This window comes from Ranitomeya variabilis, chromosome 2 (genome assembly GCF_051348905.1).
Source record: "Ranitomeya variabilis isolate aRanVar5 chromosome 2, aRanVar5.hap1, whole genome shotgun sequence".
Classification (NCBI taxonomy): domain Eukaryota; kingdom Metazoa; phylum Chordata; class Amphibia; order Anura; family Dendrobatidae; genus Ranitomeya; species Ranitomeya variabilis.
This window is the reverse complement of record NC_135233.1, coordinates 518,709,223-518,727,283: the sequence shown is the minus strand read 5'-3', so window position 1 is coordinate 518,727,283 and position 18,061 is coordinate 518,709,223.

Genomic DNA, 18,061 nt, shown 5'->3' with positions numbered 1-18,061 from the left:
TGTTCTCTTCATCCAGAAAACTTTTGTTTCTTTGTTTTTTTAAGTCTATCACAGTGTCGCTAGCGCTCGTCATTAAATGCATATGTTCAGTACAACTTAGTTTGATGTTTATTCTTTTTTATTTTAATAACCAGTCTGATGTTTTTTCAGCTTTTCATTAATCTTCCAATACGTGTGGGTTTATGTAAATTGCAAGATTACCAAGTGAAATTACAATGAAACATTTCAGGGAACATCTTCACTTCTCTTTTCCTATGCTCTAATGGAATAAATGTACTCACACACTGACACCATTTGGTGATGCTATATTAGGATGATATCAAATGGCTTTCTGTATTGCAGCATCCTGCACTGTGTGTATACACTGATCAGTCATATCTTTAAAACCAGGTAAAATTAATACCATTGATTACAATGGCACAAGTCAAGGTGTTGGTGTTTTTTTATATTATAGACAGCAAGGAAACAACTAGTTTTTCAAGTTGATATATTGGTAGCAGGAAAAATGGGCAAGCACAAGATTCTGATTGACTTTAACATGGGCCAAACTGTGATGGCTTGAAGACTGGACCAGAGCATCTGGTCTTTCAGAGTGTATTCGATTAGTATCCACATGGTCCAAGGAAGGACAACCCATGAACTAGTGAGAAGGTCATGATCTCCCAAGGCTTATTTGTGCACGCATTTTTTGTACACTGTGTGCAGAATTATTAGGCAAGTAAGTACTTGCCTAATATTATTACCATTTTTATTATCATTTATATATTATCATTTTTATGCAGATTTTCCAACTCCAAGCTCTATAAAGCTGAATGATTATTGGATGAAGCAGATCAGGTGATGTGTATTTATGTAATGAGAGAGGGTGAGGCCTAAGGATACAACACCCCTTTACCAAGTTGTGCAAAATTATTAAAGGGAATTTGTCACCTCATTTGTGCCCTATAAACTGCAGCCACCACCATTAGGGACTTATCTACAGCATTCTTTTAATGCTGTAGATAAGCCCCCTGATGTAACCTGAAAGATAAGAAAAACAAGTTAGATTATACTCACCCAGGAGCAGACCGGTGCAGTCCGGCCCAATGGGCGTCACGGCCCGGGTCCAGCGCCTCCCATCTTCATGTGATGACGTCCTTTTCCTTGCTTCCTATTGCAGCTTCTGCACAGGCGTACTTTATCTGCCCTGCTAAGGGCAGAGCAAAGTACTGCAGTGTGCAGGCAGCAGGAAAGGTCAGAGAGGCCCGGCGCCTGCACACTGCAGTACTTTGCTCTGCCCTCAACAGGGCAAATCAGTACGCCTGAGCAGGAGTCACAACAGGAGCAAGGACCCAGACCCGGACCTGCGACGCCTATCGGACCCGAACCGAACCGGGACCGCCCCTGGGTGAGTATAATCTAACTTGTTTTTCTGTTCTTTCAGGTTACATCGGGGACTTATTTACAGCATTACAGAATGCTGTAGATAAGCCTCTGATGGTGGTGGCAGCAGTTTATAGGGCCAGAATAAGGTGACAGATTCCCTTTAAGCAGCTTGTTTTCATCAGGCAAAATAGCACAACGAGAGATTCTTGATAAGTTAAAAAGTATTACAAATCTTACAGAGGGATGCAGCACTCTAGAAATTGCTAAGACATTGGAGCATGATCACGGAACCATCAAAAGCTTTGTTGGAAATTTGTTGGCTTATTTTGGGGGCATGTTCTTGAATGTGTCCCTTTAGTCTCAATCTATGTTTTCTCCCTCAGCAGTAAGATACTATGGTTGTCGTAACAACACAAAGCAACCGCAGCATAAGTAATGCTACTCTGAATTCCAATGACGTAATAGTATAAGTTAACTGCGGCCGTTTTGTGCACATGCATGGCATTTGGAACCCGACCTTGCGTTCCATCTTGGAAATTGGGTCCCAGGTTTATTGGTCCATATAAGATCTTAGCCGTCGTCAATCCGGTAGCATTCTGCCTTGCTCTGCCACCTACTTTTAACCCCCTAATCACATATGACGTACTATCCCTTCGAGGTGACCTGAGGCTTAATTCCCAGTGACGGGATAGTATGTTATATGCAATCAGCCACGCTCACTATTGCAGCTGACTATTGCAGCTGATATTCGGCACTATGAGCCAGGAGCAGTAACGGACCGCCCCCGGCACATTAACCCCCGGCACACTGCGATCAAAGATGATCGCAGTGTTCCGGCGGTACAGGGAAGCATCGCGCAGGGAGGGGGCTCCCTGCGAGCTTCCCTGAGACCCTCAGTACAAGGCGATGTGCTCACCTTGTACCGAGCGTATCCTCCCTGCAGGCCTCGGATCCAAAATGGCCACGGGGCTATATCCGGGTCCTGCAGGGAGGTGGCTTACCAGCGCCTGCTCAGAGCAAGCGCTGGTAAGCCCGCAGCCCTGCATGTCAGATCGCTGATCTGACACAGTGCTCTGCAAAGTGTCAGATCAGCGATCTGACCCTATAACATGATGCCCCCCCCCCCCCCGGGGCAATGTTATAACGCAAAAAAATATATATATCCACATGTGTAAAAAAAAAAAATCTTAAATAAAGAAAAATAAAGAAAAAAAATATATATTGTTCCCATAAATACATTTCTTTATCTAAATAATAAAAAAAAAACAATAAAAGTACACATATTTAGTATCACCGCGTCTGTAACGACCCCACCTATAAAACTGTCCCACTAGTTAACCCCTTCAGTGAACGCGATAATACAAAAAAAGAGGCAAAAAAAATGCTTCATTATCATACTGCCGAACAAAAAGTGGAATAACACGCAATCAAAAAGACAGATATAAATAACCATGATATTGCTGAAAACGTCATCTTGTCCCGCAAAAAACGAGCTGCTATGCAGAATCATCAGCGAAAAAATAAAAAAGTTATAGTCCTCAGAATAAAGCGATGCAAAAATAATTATTTTTTTCTATAAAATAGTTTTTATCGTATAAAAGCGCCAAAACATAAAAAAATTATATAAATTAGGTATAGCTGTAATCGCACTGATCGAAAGAATAAAACTGCTTTATCAATTTTACCAAACGTGGAACGGTATAAACGCCCCCCCAAAGAAATTCATGAATAGCTGGTTTTTGGTCATTCTGCCTCACAAAAATCTGAATAAAAAGTGATCAAAAAATGTCACGTGCCCGAAAATGTTACCAATAAAAACGTCAACTCGTCCCGCAAAAAACAAGAGCTCACATGACTCTGTGGACCAAAATATAGAAAAATTATAGCTCTCAAAATGTGGAGATGCAAAAACTATTTATTGCAATAAAAAGCGTCTTTTAGTGTGTGGCGGCTCCCAATCATAAAAATCCGCTTAAAAAAACACTATAAAAAATAAATCAAACCCCCCTTCATCACCCCCTTAGGGAAAAATAATAAAATTAAAAAAATGTATTTATTTCCATTTTCCCATTAGGGTTAGAGCTAGGGCTAGGGTTAGGGCTAAGGTTAGGGTTAGGGTTGGGGCTAGGGTTAGGGTTGGGGCTAGGGTTAGGGGTAGGGTTAAGGCTAGGGTTAGGGCTAGAGTTAGGGCTAGGGTTAGGGTTAGGGCTATGGTTAGGGCTAGGGTTAGGGTTGGGGCTAGGGTTAGGGTTTCAGTTAGAATTGGGGGTTTCCACTGTTTAGGCACATCAGGGGCTCTCCAAATGCGACATGGCGTCCGATCTCAATTCCAGCCAATTTTGCGTTGAAAAAGTAAACAAGTGCTCCTTCCCTCCCGAGCTCTCCTGTGCACCCAAACAGGGGTTTACCCCAACATATGGGGTATCAGCGTACTCAGGACAAATTGGACAACAAGTTTTGGGGTCCAATTTCTCTTGTTACCCATGGGAAAATAAAAATTTGGGGGGCTAAAAAACCATTTGTGGGAAAAAATTATTATTTTTTTCACGGCTCTGCGTTATAAACTGTAGTGAAACACTTGGGGGTTCAAAGTTCTCACAGCACATCTACATAAGTTCCTTTGGGGGTCTAGTTTCCAATATGGGGTCACTTGTGGGGGGTTTCTACTGTTTAGTTACATCAGGGGCTCTGCAAATGCAACGTGATGCCTGCAGACCAATCCATCTAAGTTTGCATTCCAAATGGCGCTCCTTCCCTTCCGAGCTCTGCCATGCTCCCTTCCACATATGGAGTATCAGCGTACTCAGCTCAGAACAAATTGGACAACAACTTTTGGAGTCCAATTTCTCCTGTTACCCTTGAGAAAATACAAAACTGGGGGCTAAAAAATAATTTTTGTGTAAAAAAAAAGATTTTTATTTTCACGGCTCTGCGTTATAAACTGTAGTTAAACACTTGGGGGTTCAAAGTTCTCACAACACATCTAGATAAGTTCCTTGGGGGGTCTAGTTTCCAATATGGGGTCACTTGTGGGAGGTTTCTACTGTTTAGGTACATTAGGGGCTCTGCAAACGCAATGTGACGCCTGCAGACCATTCCATCTAAGTCTGCATTCCAAATGGCACTCCTTCCCTTCCGAGCTCTGCCATGCGCCCAAACGGTGGTTCCTCCCCACATATGGGGTATCAGCGTACTGAGGACAAATTGGACAACAACTTTTTGGGTCCAATTTCTCCTGTTACCCTTGGGAAAATACAAAACTGGGGGCTAAAAAATAATTTTTTGGGGAAAAAAATAATTTTTATTTTCACGGCTCTGCGTTATAAACTGTAGTGAAACACTTGGGGGTTCAAAGCTCTCACAACACATCTAGATAAGTTCCTTAGGGGGTCTACTTTCCAAAATGATGTCACTTTTTGGTGGTTTCAATGTTTAGGCCCATCAGTGGCTCTCTAAACGCAACATGGCGTCCCATCTCAATTCCAGTCAATTTTGCATTGAAAAGTCAAACGGCGCTCCTTCCCTTCCGAGCTCTGCCATGTGCCCAAACAGTGGTTTACCCCCACATATGGGGTATCAGCATACTCAGGACAAATTGCACAGCAACTTTTGGGGTCCAATTTCTTCTCTTACCCTTGGGAAAATAAAAAAATTTGGGGCAAAAAATCATTTTTGTGAAAAAATTTGATTTTTTTTTACGGCTCTGCATTATAAACTTCTGTGAAGCACTTGGTGGGTCAAAGTGCTGACCACACATCAAGATACATTCATTAGGGGGTCTACTTTTGAAAAGTCAAATAGCACTCCTTCCTTTCTGAGCTCTGCCATGCGCCCAAAGAGTGGTTTACCCCCACATATGGGGTATCGGCGTACTCAGGACAAATTGTACAACTTTTGTGATCAATTTTCTCCTGTTACGCTGCATAAAATAAAACAAATTGGAGCTGATGTAAATTTTGTGTGAAAAAAGTTAAATGTTCATTTTTATTTAAACATTCCAAAAATTCCTGTGAAACACCTGAAGGGTTAATAAACTTCTTGAATGTGGTTTTGAGGGTTTTGAGCACCTTGAGGGGTGCAGTTTTTAGAATGGTGTCACACTTGGTTATTTTCTATCATATAGACCCCTCAAAATGACTTCAAATGAGATGTGGTCCCTAAAAAAAAATGGTGTTGTAAAAATGAGAAATTGCTGGTCAATTTTTAACCTTTATAACTCCCTAACAAAAAAAATGTTGGTTCCAAAATTGTGCTGATGTAAAGTAGACTTGTGGGAAATGTTACTTATTAAGTATTTTGTGTGATGTATCTCTGTGATTTAAGGGCATAAAAATTAAAAGTTGCAAAATTGTCAAAATTTTCCGTTTTTTTCACAAATAAACGCAAGTCTTATCAAAGAAATGTTACCACTATCATGAACAACCACAGGTGGATAAACCACAGCACAATAGAGTATAATCCTTATGAAATAATTTTTATTGAGGAACAATTAAAATAGACATGAAATACACATTTAAAATGAGAAAAAACTGGATAACCAATAAACAGGACACACAAAGTGCCTGGCACATGCAGTCTAGGATAATAGAGTAGAAATTCAATGCCCCATAAAGTGCTAATAGTAATTTAATCATACAGCCATATAAATATCAGAGTGATACAAACTACAGCGATCACACCATGGAAACTGTATATGGTGTCAGAGACAACCACATGGTACATAGTATGTGTAATGGCCAAGTTCAGTATAGAAGGTATATACGCTGCTGGATAATAAGTAACGGATAACTAGCATTATCCCAGGAGCGTATATACCTTCTATACTGAACTTGGCCATTACACATACTATGTACCATGTGGTTGTCTCTGACACCATATACAGTTTCCATGGTGTGATCGCTGTAGTTTGTATCACTCTGATATTTATATGGCTGTATGATTAAATTACTATTAGCACTTTATGGGGCATTGAATTTCTACTCTATTATCCTAGACTGCATGTGCCAGGCACTTTGTGTGTCCTGTTTATTGGTTATCCAGTTTTTTCTCATTTTAAATGTGTATTTCATGTCTATTTTAATTGTTCCTCAATAAAAATTATTTCATAAGGATTATACTCTATTGTGCTGTGGTTTATCCACCTGTGGTTGTTAATGCTCCTCGAGTTTTTTGTCCTTTAACACATTTCTGGGCATTTGTTGATTTTGACACTATCATGAAGTACAGTATGTCACGAGAAAACTAAGTCAGAATCATCAGGATCCATTGAAGCGTTCCAGAGTTATAACCTCATAAAGGGACAGTGGTCAGAATTGTAAAAATTGGCCCGGTCGTTAACGTGCAAACCACACTTGGGGCTTAAGGGGTTTAAATCCATAATGTTTTTCACCGTTCACTTCTCAAGAAGTACGTGGCATCTGCAGGACCTTCACCTCTGCCACCTTCTCCTATCGTTGTCAATGGTAATCTGGAGTTCCAGATAGCAAAGGTCTTAAGGTACCTTCACACTAAGCGACTTTGCAGCGAGAACGACAACGATCCGTGACGTTGCAGCGTCCTGGATAGCGATCTTGTTGTGTTTGACACGCAGCAGCGATCTGGATCCCGCTGTGATATCGCTGGTCGGAACTGGAAGTCCATAACTTTATTTCGTCGCTTGATCACCCGCTGTCATCGCTGTATCGGCGTGTATGACGCCGATACAGCGATGTGTTCACTTGTAACCAGGGTAAACATCGGGTTACTAAGTGCAGGGCCACGCTTAGTAACCCGATATTTACCCTGGTTACCATTGTAAAAGTAAAAAAAAAAAACACTACATACTCACCTTCTGATGTCTCTCATGTCCCCCGGCGTCCACAGGGTTACACGCTGCTGCCGAAAACTTCCTGCACTGAATGTGCGCTGCGGCGCACAACGCAAATGTGAACGTAGTCTTAGCACTTGCTAGAGATAGACCTGGAGAGCAAAGAGCTGGTGTTTGGAGAACTGGAGGATTTTATTGTGCGACTTTTACTTGGTTTGTACCCTTGGAAATTCCTCATCCTTTTCTTATTTTCTTCCACCCTTTCCTTCACACCCTGGTGAATACCTCTGTTATTTGTGAGAATATATTTGTGTGAGTGGAATTTTCTTTTACCCTTGTCTTTGTTCCCCTCTCTGTTGGGTTGATGTACTGCGGTACACGATAGCGCCTCTCTTCCCCGAGTGGGGGAAGGGGACAGATGCAGGGCTGCAGTTAGGAGACAGAGCAAGGGCGGAGGCCCTGACATCCTCGCCATCTGAGGTATCTCAGGGAACAGGGCGAGTTAGGGCACCCCCTAGTGCTAGGGCCAGGAAAGGTACCCCTGGTCCCAGTTTACACCCCAGTCCTATCGTGACATTATGCATTTTGCCTATACTTCTTGGTATAGAACATCATTCTTGCCTACAGTGTGTGATAGACCAATATAGTCAAGAACTACTTCATTCATCACATTACCTGTTACTGGTAGTATATATAATTATTGGTCCTACCACTTGTGACAAAGTCACTGGTAAGGTAATAGAGGGGAGATATGTGTCACTGTGCTTAATGGCATCAGTGGTATGAAACCAGAGTGTTTTCCTCCAGAACACTACGTGTTGTGAGAGTTAAAGGGGTTGTCCACTACTTTCAATTAACCCCCCAATGTATCCCCCCGGGGCCCCTGATGAATTGTGCAAATACCTTTTGTTGCCGTTTTTGCCTGTGAGCGGCGCTGTAGCGGCGGCTGAGTCCGGGTCACGTGACCCCCAGGCTGCAGCCGCCGCTTATTTCCGCCGACGTCACGTCAATTTCCAGACTCTGGAAATTGACGTGACGTCAGCAGCAGGTGTGTCCCAGCCGCACAGTCAGAGCAGTCACTCATCAAGAGTGACTGGGCTGTGGGCGGGGCTGGTGGCTGCCTGCGGGGCTGTGCTGGGGGCAGGCGGGGCTAGGCAGTGATGATGAAGGTGCGGGCGCTGAGGTCTGTATGTACGTGCCGGCGCCGGTGCTCTGCGTGCCAGCGCCGGTATGTAGGTACGGCGCCGGGGCTCTGCGCCGGCATGTGGGGGTGGGGGCCGGCGCCGGTGCTCTGCGTGCCAGCGCCGGTATGTAGGTACGGCGCTGGGGCTCTGCGCCGGCATGTGGGGGTGGGGGTGGGGGCCGGCGCCGGGGCTCTGCTGCCGGTATGTGCTGGGTCTGCTGCGGGGGGTGGGGTGGTCTTTGGTGTGTGTGTGTGTGTGTTTCTGTGTGCAGGCATTGTCCGATGGGACTACAAGTCCCATCGTGCTCTGCCTGCTACAGTGACAGTCAGTGACACATTAGCCAATGATGGGACAGTAGTAGTCCCATCATCCGGCTAATGTGTTGAATGTAAAAAAAACAAAACAAAAAAAAACCCACACATATACAGTACATACACACATACAGAACATGCGCCATGCGACGACATGCGCCATGCGACGACATGTGACAACATGATGCATGTGACGACATGAGGCATGCGCCATGCGACGGCATGCGACGACATGCGCCATGCGCTGACATGCGACGACATGCGACGACATGCGCCACGCGACGACATGCGCCACGCGACGACATGGGCCATGCGACGACATGCGCCATGCGATGACATGCGCCGACATGCGACGACATGCGCCACGCGACGACATGCGCCACGCCACGACATGCGCCACGCCACGACATGCGCCACGCGACGACATGCGCATACAGTACATACATACATACAGACATACAGTACATATAACATAGATTACATACTCACCATCACTTGTCACTTTGATCCCCGAAGCCAGTGTCATAAAAAATATTAAAATAATAAACAACCAATATACTCCCTGATCCGCAGAAATCCAATTAAAACGAGTGTCCCACGACGATCTCCCGTGGAGAACAGGAGCATCTGCTGATGCAACCACTCTCCAGGGGCTCCAGGAAGACAATGAGGGGAGGAAGGTATCCTTCCACAATGTATTCCCCACAATGTATTCCTACGCCCCTGTGAGAAAATAGTCCCTAGTCTCACTTTATGGTATGCTGTATGAGAAAGTTCCCACGCAGCTTTTTGCCATAAAGTGAGACCAGTGAACTATAGTAACCTCAGTGATGCACTGCAGGAGCCATTGTCTCCTGTCAGTGTGTCACTGAGGGTCCTATAGAGCAGTGACATCACCCGATGTCACTGTACTATAGGGGAGATCTTCGTGGGACACTCGTTATTAATTGGACTACGGCGGACAGGGAGTATACGGTTTATTATTTTAGGTTTTTTTGCAGGGGCTGAAGTATGGTAAGTATGGTGAAATGAAGAATATTAAAATACTTTTTCCTAATGTGTGTGTGTTTTATTAACCCTTTATTAATATTGGATTAATAATGGATAGGCGTCTTATTGACGCCTCTCCGTTATTAACCCGGCTTAATGTCACCTTACAATAGCAAGGTGACATTTACCCCTTATTACCCCATGTCCCACCGCTACACGGGAGTGGGAAGAGAGGGGCTTAGGCTGGTTTCACACTTGCGTTTTTATCTGCATGCGTTTTTTTTAAAAACGCATGTGTGAAAAAACGCATGTAAACGTGGTAAAACGCTGCGTTTTTTAGACGCATGTTTTTTTGCATGTAGAAAAAAAACGCGGCGTTTTGCCGCGTTTACATGCGTTTTTTCATGCGTTTGCGTTTTTAAAACGCATGCTGAGAAGTGTGTGACAGCTGCCAATCATCAAAATCCACAAGAAAACCCACTATAAATAGAAATAGCTAGGGGTAGGGTTAGGGCCTAACCCTAACCCTAAACGTGACAGAAATACGTGGCACTGAAATACGTGGCACTGAAATACGTGGCACGTGGCACTTACATACGTGGCACTTAAATACGTGGCACTTACATATGTGGCACTTACATACGTGGCACGTGGCACTTACATACGTGGCACTTACATATGTGGCACTTACATACGTGGCACTTAAATACGTGACACTTACATACGTTGCACTTAAATACGTTGCACGTGGCACTTACATACGTGGCACTTACATACGTGGCACTTATATACGTGGCACGTGGCACTTGCATATGTGGCACTTAAATACGTGACACTTACATACGTGGCACTTAAATACGTGGCACGTGGCACTTACATACGTGGCACTTATATACGTGGCACTTGCATACGTGGCACTTAAATACGTGACACTTACATACGTGGCACTTACATACGTGGCACGTGACACTTACATACGTGACACTTACATACGTGGCACTTACATACGTGGCACGTGGCACTTACATATGTGGCACTTACATACGTGGCACTTATATACGTGGCACTGAAATATCGTGGCACTGTCATAAAATGTTCATTAAATGGTTAGGGGTGAGGTTAGGGGTAGGGTTAGGGTTTGGATCCCTTTATCACCCTGATGGTGGTGGGTGGTTTTTCAGTGTTTTTTCTGTTTTTTTTCTATAAAAACGCATGCGTTTTTAACGCAAACAAACGCGCGCGTTCAAAAACGCATGCGTTGCCGAAAACGCGTCTAAACGCATGCGAAAAAACGCATGCGTTTTTAATGTTAAGTATAGGGAAAAAACGCATGCGTTTTTTAGCGCTTAAACACAGCGTCCAAAAACGCAAGTGTGAAACCAGCCTCAGTGCCGGAATTGGCGCATCTAAGGCTACGTTCACATTTGCGTTGTGCGCCGCAGCGTCGGAGACGCAACGCACAACGCAAACAAAAACGCAACAAAACGCACGCTAAAACGCTGCGTTTTGCGACGCATGCGTCCTTTTTGGCCGAAAGTTGGACGCAAAAAAAATGCAACTTGCTGCGTCCTCTGCGCCCAACGCTTGCGGCCAAAAAAACCCATGCGTCGCAAAACGCAGCACAATGCATGTCCATGCGCCCCCATGTTAAATATAGGGGCGCATGACGCATGCGGCGACGCTGCGGCGCCGTACGCTAATGTGAACGTAGACTTACAGATGCGCCATTTCTGGGGTGGCTGCGGACTGGTATTTGTAGCCGGGGGGGGGGACCATATCCATGGCCCCTCTCTAGGCTATTAATATCAGCCCGCAGCTGTCTGCGTAGCCTTTCTGGCTATAAAATATAGGGGGACCCCACGTCATTTTTTTGGGGGGGTCCCTCTATTTTAATAGCCAGTAAAGGCTACGCAGACAGCTGCAGGCTGATATTCATAGCAGGCTACAAATATTGGCCTCGGCCGTCGGCTTTCCCCCTCTGGCGCAGAAAATTGTGCGGGAGCCCACGTCTTTTTTTTCAGTTTTTTATTAAATTAAACGCTCATTAAGCCCTGTTTCACACTTGCGTCGGCACGGGTCCATCGCTATGCGTTGGGCCGACGTACCGACGCACGTTGTGAAATTTGTGCACGTCGTGGGCAGTGGATGCAGTTTTTCAACGCATCCGCTGCCCATTCTGAAGTCCGGGGAGGAGGGGGCGGAGTTTTGGCCGCGCATGCGCGGTAGAAAATGGCAGACGTGACGGATGTGCCAACGGTCCGCCAAAACACGACGCATCCGTTGCACGATGGACGCGACGTGTGGCCATCCGTCGCGATCCTTCAGTAATACACGTCTATGGGTAAAAAACGCATCCTGCGAGCACATTTGCAGGATCCGTTTTTTTCCCAAAAAGACGGATTGCGAAAAACGCAAGTGTGAAAGTAGCCTTATAGAAACATCGGCCTTTCTATTATATATCTATGGATATATCTATCTATAGATATATTTATCTATAGATACAGGTCCTTCTCAAAAAATTAGCATATAGTGTTAAATTTCATTATTTACCATAATGTAATGATTACAATTAAACTTTCATATATTATAGATTCATTATCCACCAACTGAAACTTGTCAGGTCTTTTATTGTTTTAATACTGATGATTTTGGCATACAACTCCTGAAAACCCAAAAAACCTGTCTCAATAAATTAGCATATTTCACCCGTCCAATCAAATAAAAGTGTTTTTTAATAACAAACAAAAAAACCATCAAATAATAATGTTCAGTTATGCACTCAATACTTGGTCGGGAATCCTTTGGCAGAAATGACTGCTTCAATGCGGCGTGGCATGGAGGCAATCAGCCTGTGACACTGCTGAGATGTTATGGAGGCCCAGGATGCTTCAATAGCGGCCTTAAGCTCATCCAGAGTGTTGGGTCTTGCGTCTCTCAACTTTCTCTTCACAATATCCCACAGATTCTCTATGGGGTTCAGGTCAGGAGAGTTGGCTGGCCAATTGAGCACAGTAATACCATAGTCAGTAAACCATTTACCAGTGGTTTTGGCACTGTGAGCAGGTGCCAGGTCATGCTGGAAAATGAAATCTTCATCTCCATAAAGCATTTCAGCCGATGGAAGCATGAAGTGCTCCAAAATCTCCTGATAGCTAGCTGCATTGACCCTGCCCTTGATGAAACACAGTGGACCAACACCAGCAGCTGACATGGCACCCCACACCATCACTGACTGTGGGTACTTGACACTGGACTTCAGGCATTTTGGCATTTCCTTCTCCCCAGTCTTCCTCCAGACTCTGGCACCTTGATTTCCGAATGACATGCAACATTTGCTTTCATCAGAAAAAAGTACTTGGGACCACTTAGCAACAGTCCAGTGCTGCTTCTCTGTAGCCCAGGTCAGGCGCTTCTGCCGCTGTTTATGGTTCAAAAGTGGCTTTACCTGGGGAATGCGGCACCTGTAGCCCATTTCCTGCACACGCCTGTGCACGGTGGCTCTGGATGTTTCCACACCAGACTCAGTCCACTGCTTCCTCAGGGTCCGGTCACCTCTTCTCGTTGTACAGCGTTTTCTGCCACATTGTTTCCTTCCAACAGACTTACCATTGAGGTGCCTTGATACAGCACTCTGGGAACAGCCTATTTGTTGAGAAATTTCTTTCTGGGTCTTACCCTCTTGCTTGAGGGTGTCAATGATGGCCTTCTTGACATCTGTCAGGTCGCTAGTCTTACCCATGATGGGGGTTTTGAGTAATGAACCAGGCAGGGAGTTTTTAAAAGCCTCAGGTATCTTTTGCATGTGTTTAGAGTTAATTAGTTGATTCAGAAGATTAGGGTAATAGGTCGTTTAGAGAACCTTTTCTTGATATGCTAATTTATTGAGACAGGTTTTTTGGGTTTTCAGGAGTTGTATGCCAAAATCATCAGTATTAAAACAATAAAAGACCTGACAAATTTCAGTTGGTGGATAATGAATCTATAATATATGAAAGTTTAATTGTAATAATTACATTATGGTAAATAATGAAATTTAACACTATATGCTAATTTTTTGAGAAGGACCTGTATATCTATAGATACATAGATGTATCTATCCATATATTTGGGTGCTTTCACACATCAGGTTTTTGCCGTGAGGCACAATCCGGCGAGTTTTGAAAAAAACGGATCCATTTTTTTCCGACGGATCCATCTTTTTCTCATAGAGTTTCATCCGTTTTTTGCCGGATCCGTGGAAAACACATACAGAGGAACGTTTTTTCTGTCTGGCGAAAAAACGCACAGCGACGGATCCGGCAAAAAAAGTATGAAACTGAGCTGTGAAATGATGAATCCGGCCTTGGAATCCGTTTTTTCATGCATGTTTCCATTCAAATCATGCACATTTTCCGTTTATTTACTTATTTCCAAAAACGGCATTAAAACCGCGCATAAACCGCACCAAAAAAAGCATAAAAACTGCACCAAAAACTGCATCAAAACTGCACCAAAAACTGCATCAAAACCTGGTGCAGTTTCGCAGTTTTGGTGCGGTTTTGATAGTTTTTGGTGCGGTTTTGATGCAGTTCTTGGTGCGGTTTCGGTGCGGCTTTTTCCGCAGCATGTGCACAAGTCTGCGGCTCCCATAGACTTACATTGGTTGTACACTACACTGCGGATTTGATGCAATTCAGTGCAGCAAAAAACGCTGCGGATCTGCAATCAGATCCACAACGTGTGCACACAGCCTTAGCATTTAGCGAACCTAGCCAAAAAGCCAAGCAAAAAACAAGTGTGGGATTGCACTTTTTTTGCCATTTTATTGCACTTTGAATTTTTTTCACATTTTCTGCTACACGACATGGTAAAACCAATGATGGCGTTCAAAAGTAGAACTTGTTCCGCAAAAGACAAGCCCCCACATGGCCATACTGACGGAAAAATTATGGCTCCGGATAGAAGGGGAGCGATAAACGAAAACAAAAAAGCTCCAGGGGGTGAAGGGGTTTAGAAACATGGATATGGACATATCTATGGAAATAGACATAGATATATCTGTATCTATCTATCTATCTATCTATCTATCTATCTGTAATGGAGTGTGGGTTGGACAAATGTAAAAGAGGAGGTCGGACAGAAATGACATCACAAATCTTTCTGAAGCTAGAGGAGGGAGAGGAGGGAGGGGTTGGGTGTGTTTAGGAGTGGGTGTGCTAGGTTCAGGCTTAGTAGCAGTGCAATGCATCATGGAACTTGTAGTATTAGAGCACAATAACTCAGGAGAAAGGAAGTTGTCGATTCATCCCATGAGAGCTGAATCCAGCACTAAAATGTGCTGCTACAGCATGATAAAAGGTAATATTGCTAAAATAAACACAGTAGATGTTTTCAGTGGCCCATAATAGCAAGATTTATGAAAAAAAAAAAAAAAGGTTATAGTAGTGGACAACTTCTTTAAGTTAAGAAGTTGCATAATGATTGGCTCATTTCCTGTGGACATTCATACATTCATTCAGCTGGAGGGAGGAGGTCCACTTTATATCCACCTGCAGAGCTGCCAGGACCTGTGTGATGTCATGATCATGTGGTCAGTCACATAATGGAAAGAGTCACATGGTCTGAGGTTTTAATAAATGGGCTTTATAGGCAGTCTTTATTCAGCTTGGCTGGAGAGAAAAGTCTCCAGTGTTTTTTGTGATCTGAAGAAAGACTGAAGCTGTGTTGCTCCAGAGCGGAGTGCCACCTGCATACATACGGACTGTGTTGCAGTGTTTTGTTTTTTTGTTGTTTTAGCCAGAAAGGCTACATTTATTTTCCCTTCCTGTTGGTTTATGCCACAATCCAATAAACCGACTCAAGATTTAAAGAGACAGTGTTCCTATTTTCTACCTCTGTATACCGCCACGTGAGTTGGACTACCAAAAGTGGTGTTTTGAATGAGTGCAAGGTTCCGAGAACATGAGTAGCAGCATTGGACAAACCGCATGTTATAGTTAAAGGCGACCATAAGCCGGGAGAAGATAGACAAGATGGAGGACCTGATTAAGCATTTGGTGAGTGCGCAGCAGCAACAACAGCTGGCACATCAGGAGACGAGCAAGTTGCTTATCCAGCAGGTGCAACAGCATCAGCATCAGGACCAGTTCAGACTGCAGCAGCAGATCGAGATGCTTGTCAAGGTGTTTAATGGGAAACCAGAAGCCCATTCCAAAAGTCCAGGTGACGACATGCACGTCTGGAAGGCGGTAAGATGATATAGAGGCATTTCTGACTGTTTTTGAGTGGGTAGCGGAGCAAGAGAGACTGCCGTCAGACCAGTGGGCAGAGGTGCTGGCCCCCTATCTAACCGGTGAGCACCACAAGGCCTATTATGATCTGGCCTTACAAGATGCCTGGGAATATCCTAAACTTAAAGCTAAAATACTGGCACGCTCATGGGTGACAATGTTTGTCTGAGCTCAAAGGATTCATCATTGGGTGTATTGCGAGGATAAACTTCCTCGCTCTCTAATGTTCGACTTGCTGCATCTGGTGCAGAAATGGTTGCAGCCAGAGTTCTCCACCCCAGCTCAAATGGTGGAGCGGGTTGTAATGGACAGATTTATATACTCCCTACCAAGGCTGGAACAGACATGGGTTGCCCAGGGGATCCCCGGAATATGGATGACCTGGTGGGCCTCGTAGAAAGTTACCAGGTGGTTGAGAGGTCCCTAAGGAAGCCAGGAGGAGGTGTATCTCCATAATGGGTTACCCAGCGGGAGCCCGAGTCCCAAAAGAGGGGTAGCAGAGCCACCACTGGGGGAAGTTCGAGTCCCCATGGAGCAATTGATGGTTTGCTGGTAAAGAAGTGATCTGCTGGTGGTGTCACTGTCCTGGACACATAGCGGCCTGTTGTCCTTTGTCTTATGAGCAGATGGTTTGCAGCTTAGGCAGGCACTGCTCGTATTACAGTATGCTTATTCTGCTTATCCCGCTTGCAGTGTGGACCATCAGCCCAGAGATGGACCTCAGTCATGTCCCCTGTCCATAATTGGGGTTTTGGTGTCAGGACTATTGGATTTGGGGAGTTTGGTGACCCTGATAAGGGCCACACTCCCCCACCAGTTGATCCCAGGGAAGCATGTGGGCGTCTGCTATATCCATAGCGATGCCAAGAACTACCCTATTGCCAGAGTGTGTATGAAAACCAACTGAATCCCATGAGGACGGGGTTGTGAGAGACTTGCTACACCCCGTGATAATTGGGTGGGACTTCAGCCTGTTTTGGGCAAAGGAGGGACTGCTTAGTGACTCAGACAGAAGCCAACTCAACCCTGATCAATCCCCATCACTGCCAGTGGTGGAGGAGTTTCCCTTGTGTGTCCTGGCGGGTGATGAGGATGAGACAGGGGTCAGTGAGGCCGAGGTTACTGATCTGGGGATTTCTGGGGAAAATTTTGGCTCTGCTCAAATGCAGGATCTTACCCTAAAATGTCCAGTGGAAAATGTGTCTGTGATAGATGGGGTTGCTCAAGAGCTGGGGGATGACACCAGGTACCCCCACTTTGCAGTCAATAACGAGTTACTATATCGGGTGACCACACTGATAGGAGGGGAGATAGTGGAGCAGCTGTTGGTTCCAGGTCCCTACCGGTGAAAGGTTTTAGACATGGCCCAATCACATGTTTTGGGGGGACATCTGGGGGTAGAGAAAATGCAGGAGAGAATAATGCAGAGATTCTACTGGCCGATGTTTTACTGGGAGATACTAAATTATTGTAAATCCTGCCCCACCTGCCAGATAACTGCTCCCTCTACTTACTTCCAAATTCCCCTACTTCCTTTACCTGTGTTAAAGGACCCATTTGAGAGGATTGCCATTGATCTAGTGGGTCCTCTAGTAAAGTCTGAACGAGCACATCAATACATCTTAGTGGTCATGGACTATGCGACCCAATACCCTGAAGCAGTACCACTAAGAAACTCCTAGGCCAAGAGTAACACCCGGGAAATTGTTCATATTTTTGCACGAACAGGGCAGCCGAAGGACATTTTTACAGACCAGGGGACCCCTTTCATGAGCAAGGTAATGAGGGAGTTATGTAAGTTCCTTCAGATTGCCCAGCTGCGAACCGCAGTCTACCATCTGCAGACAGATGGCCTGGTAGAGCGCTTCAATAAGACCTTGAAGGCGATGCTCAGGAAGGTAATTGAAAAGGATGGTCAAAAATGGGACTACTTACTTCCGTTTCTGCTCTTCTCAATCAGAGAAGTTCCACAAGCCTCTACAGGCTTCTCGCCATTTGAACTCTTGTCTGGTCGACATCCACGAGGGCTCCTGAGCATTGCCAAGGAAACCTGGGAAGCTGAGTTCATGCCTACCAGAGCGTCATGGAGCATGTCACCCAGTTGCTGGAGAGGATGGCGAAAGTAATGCCCATCGT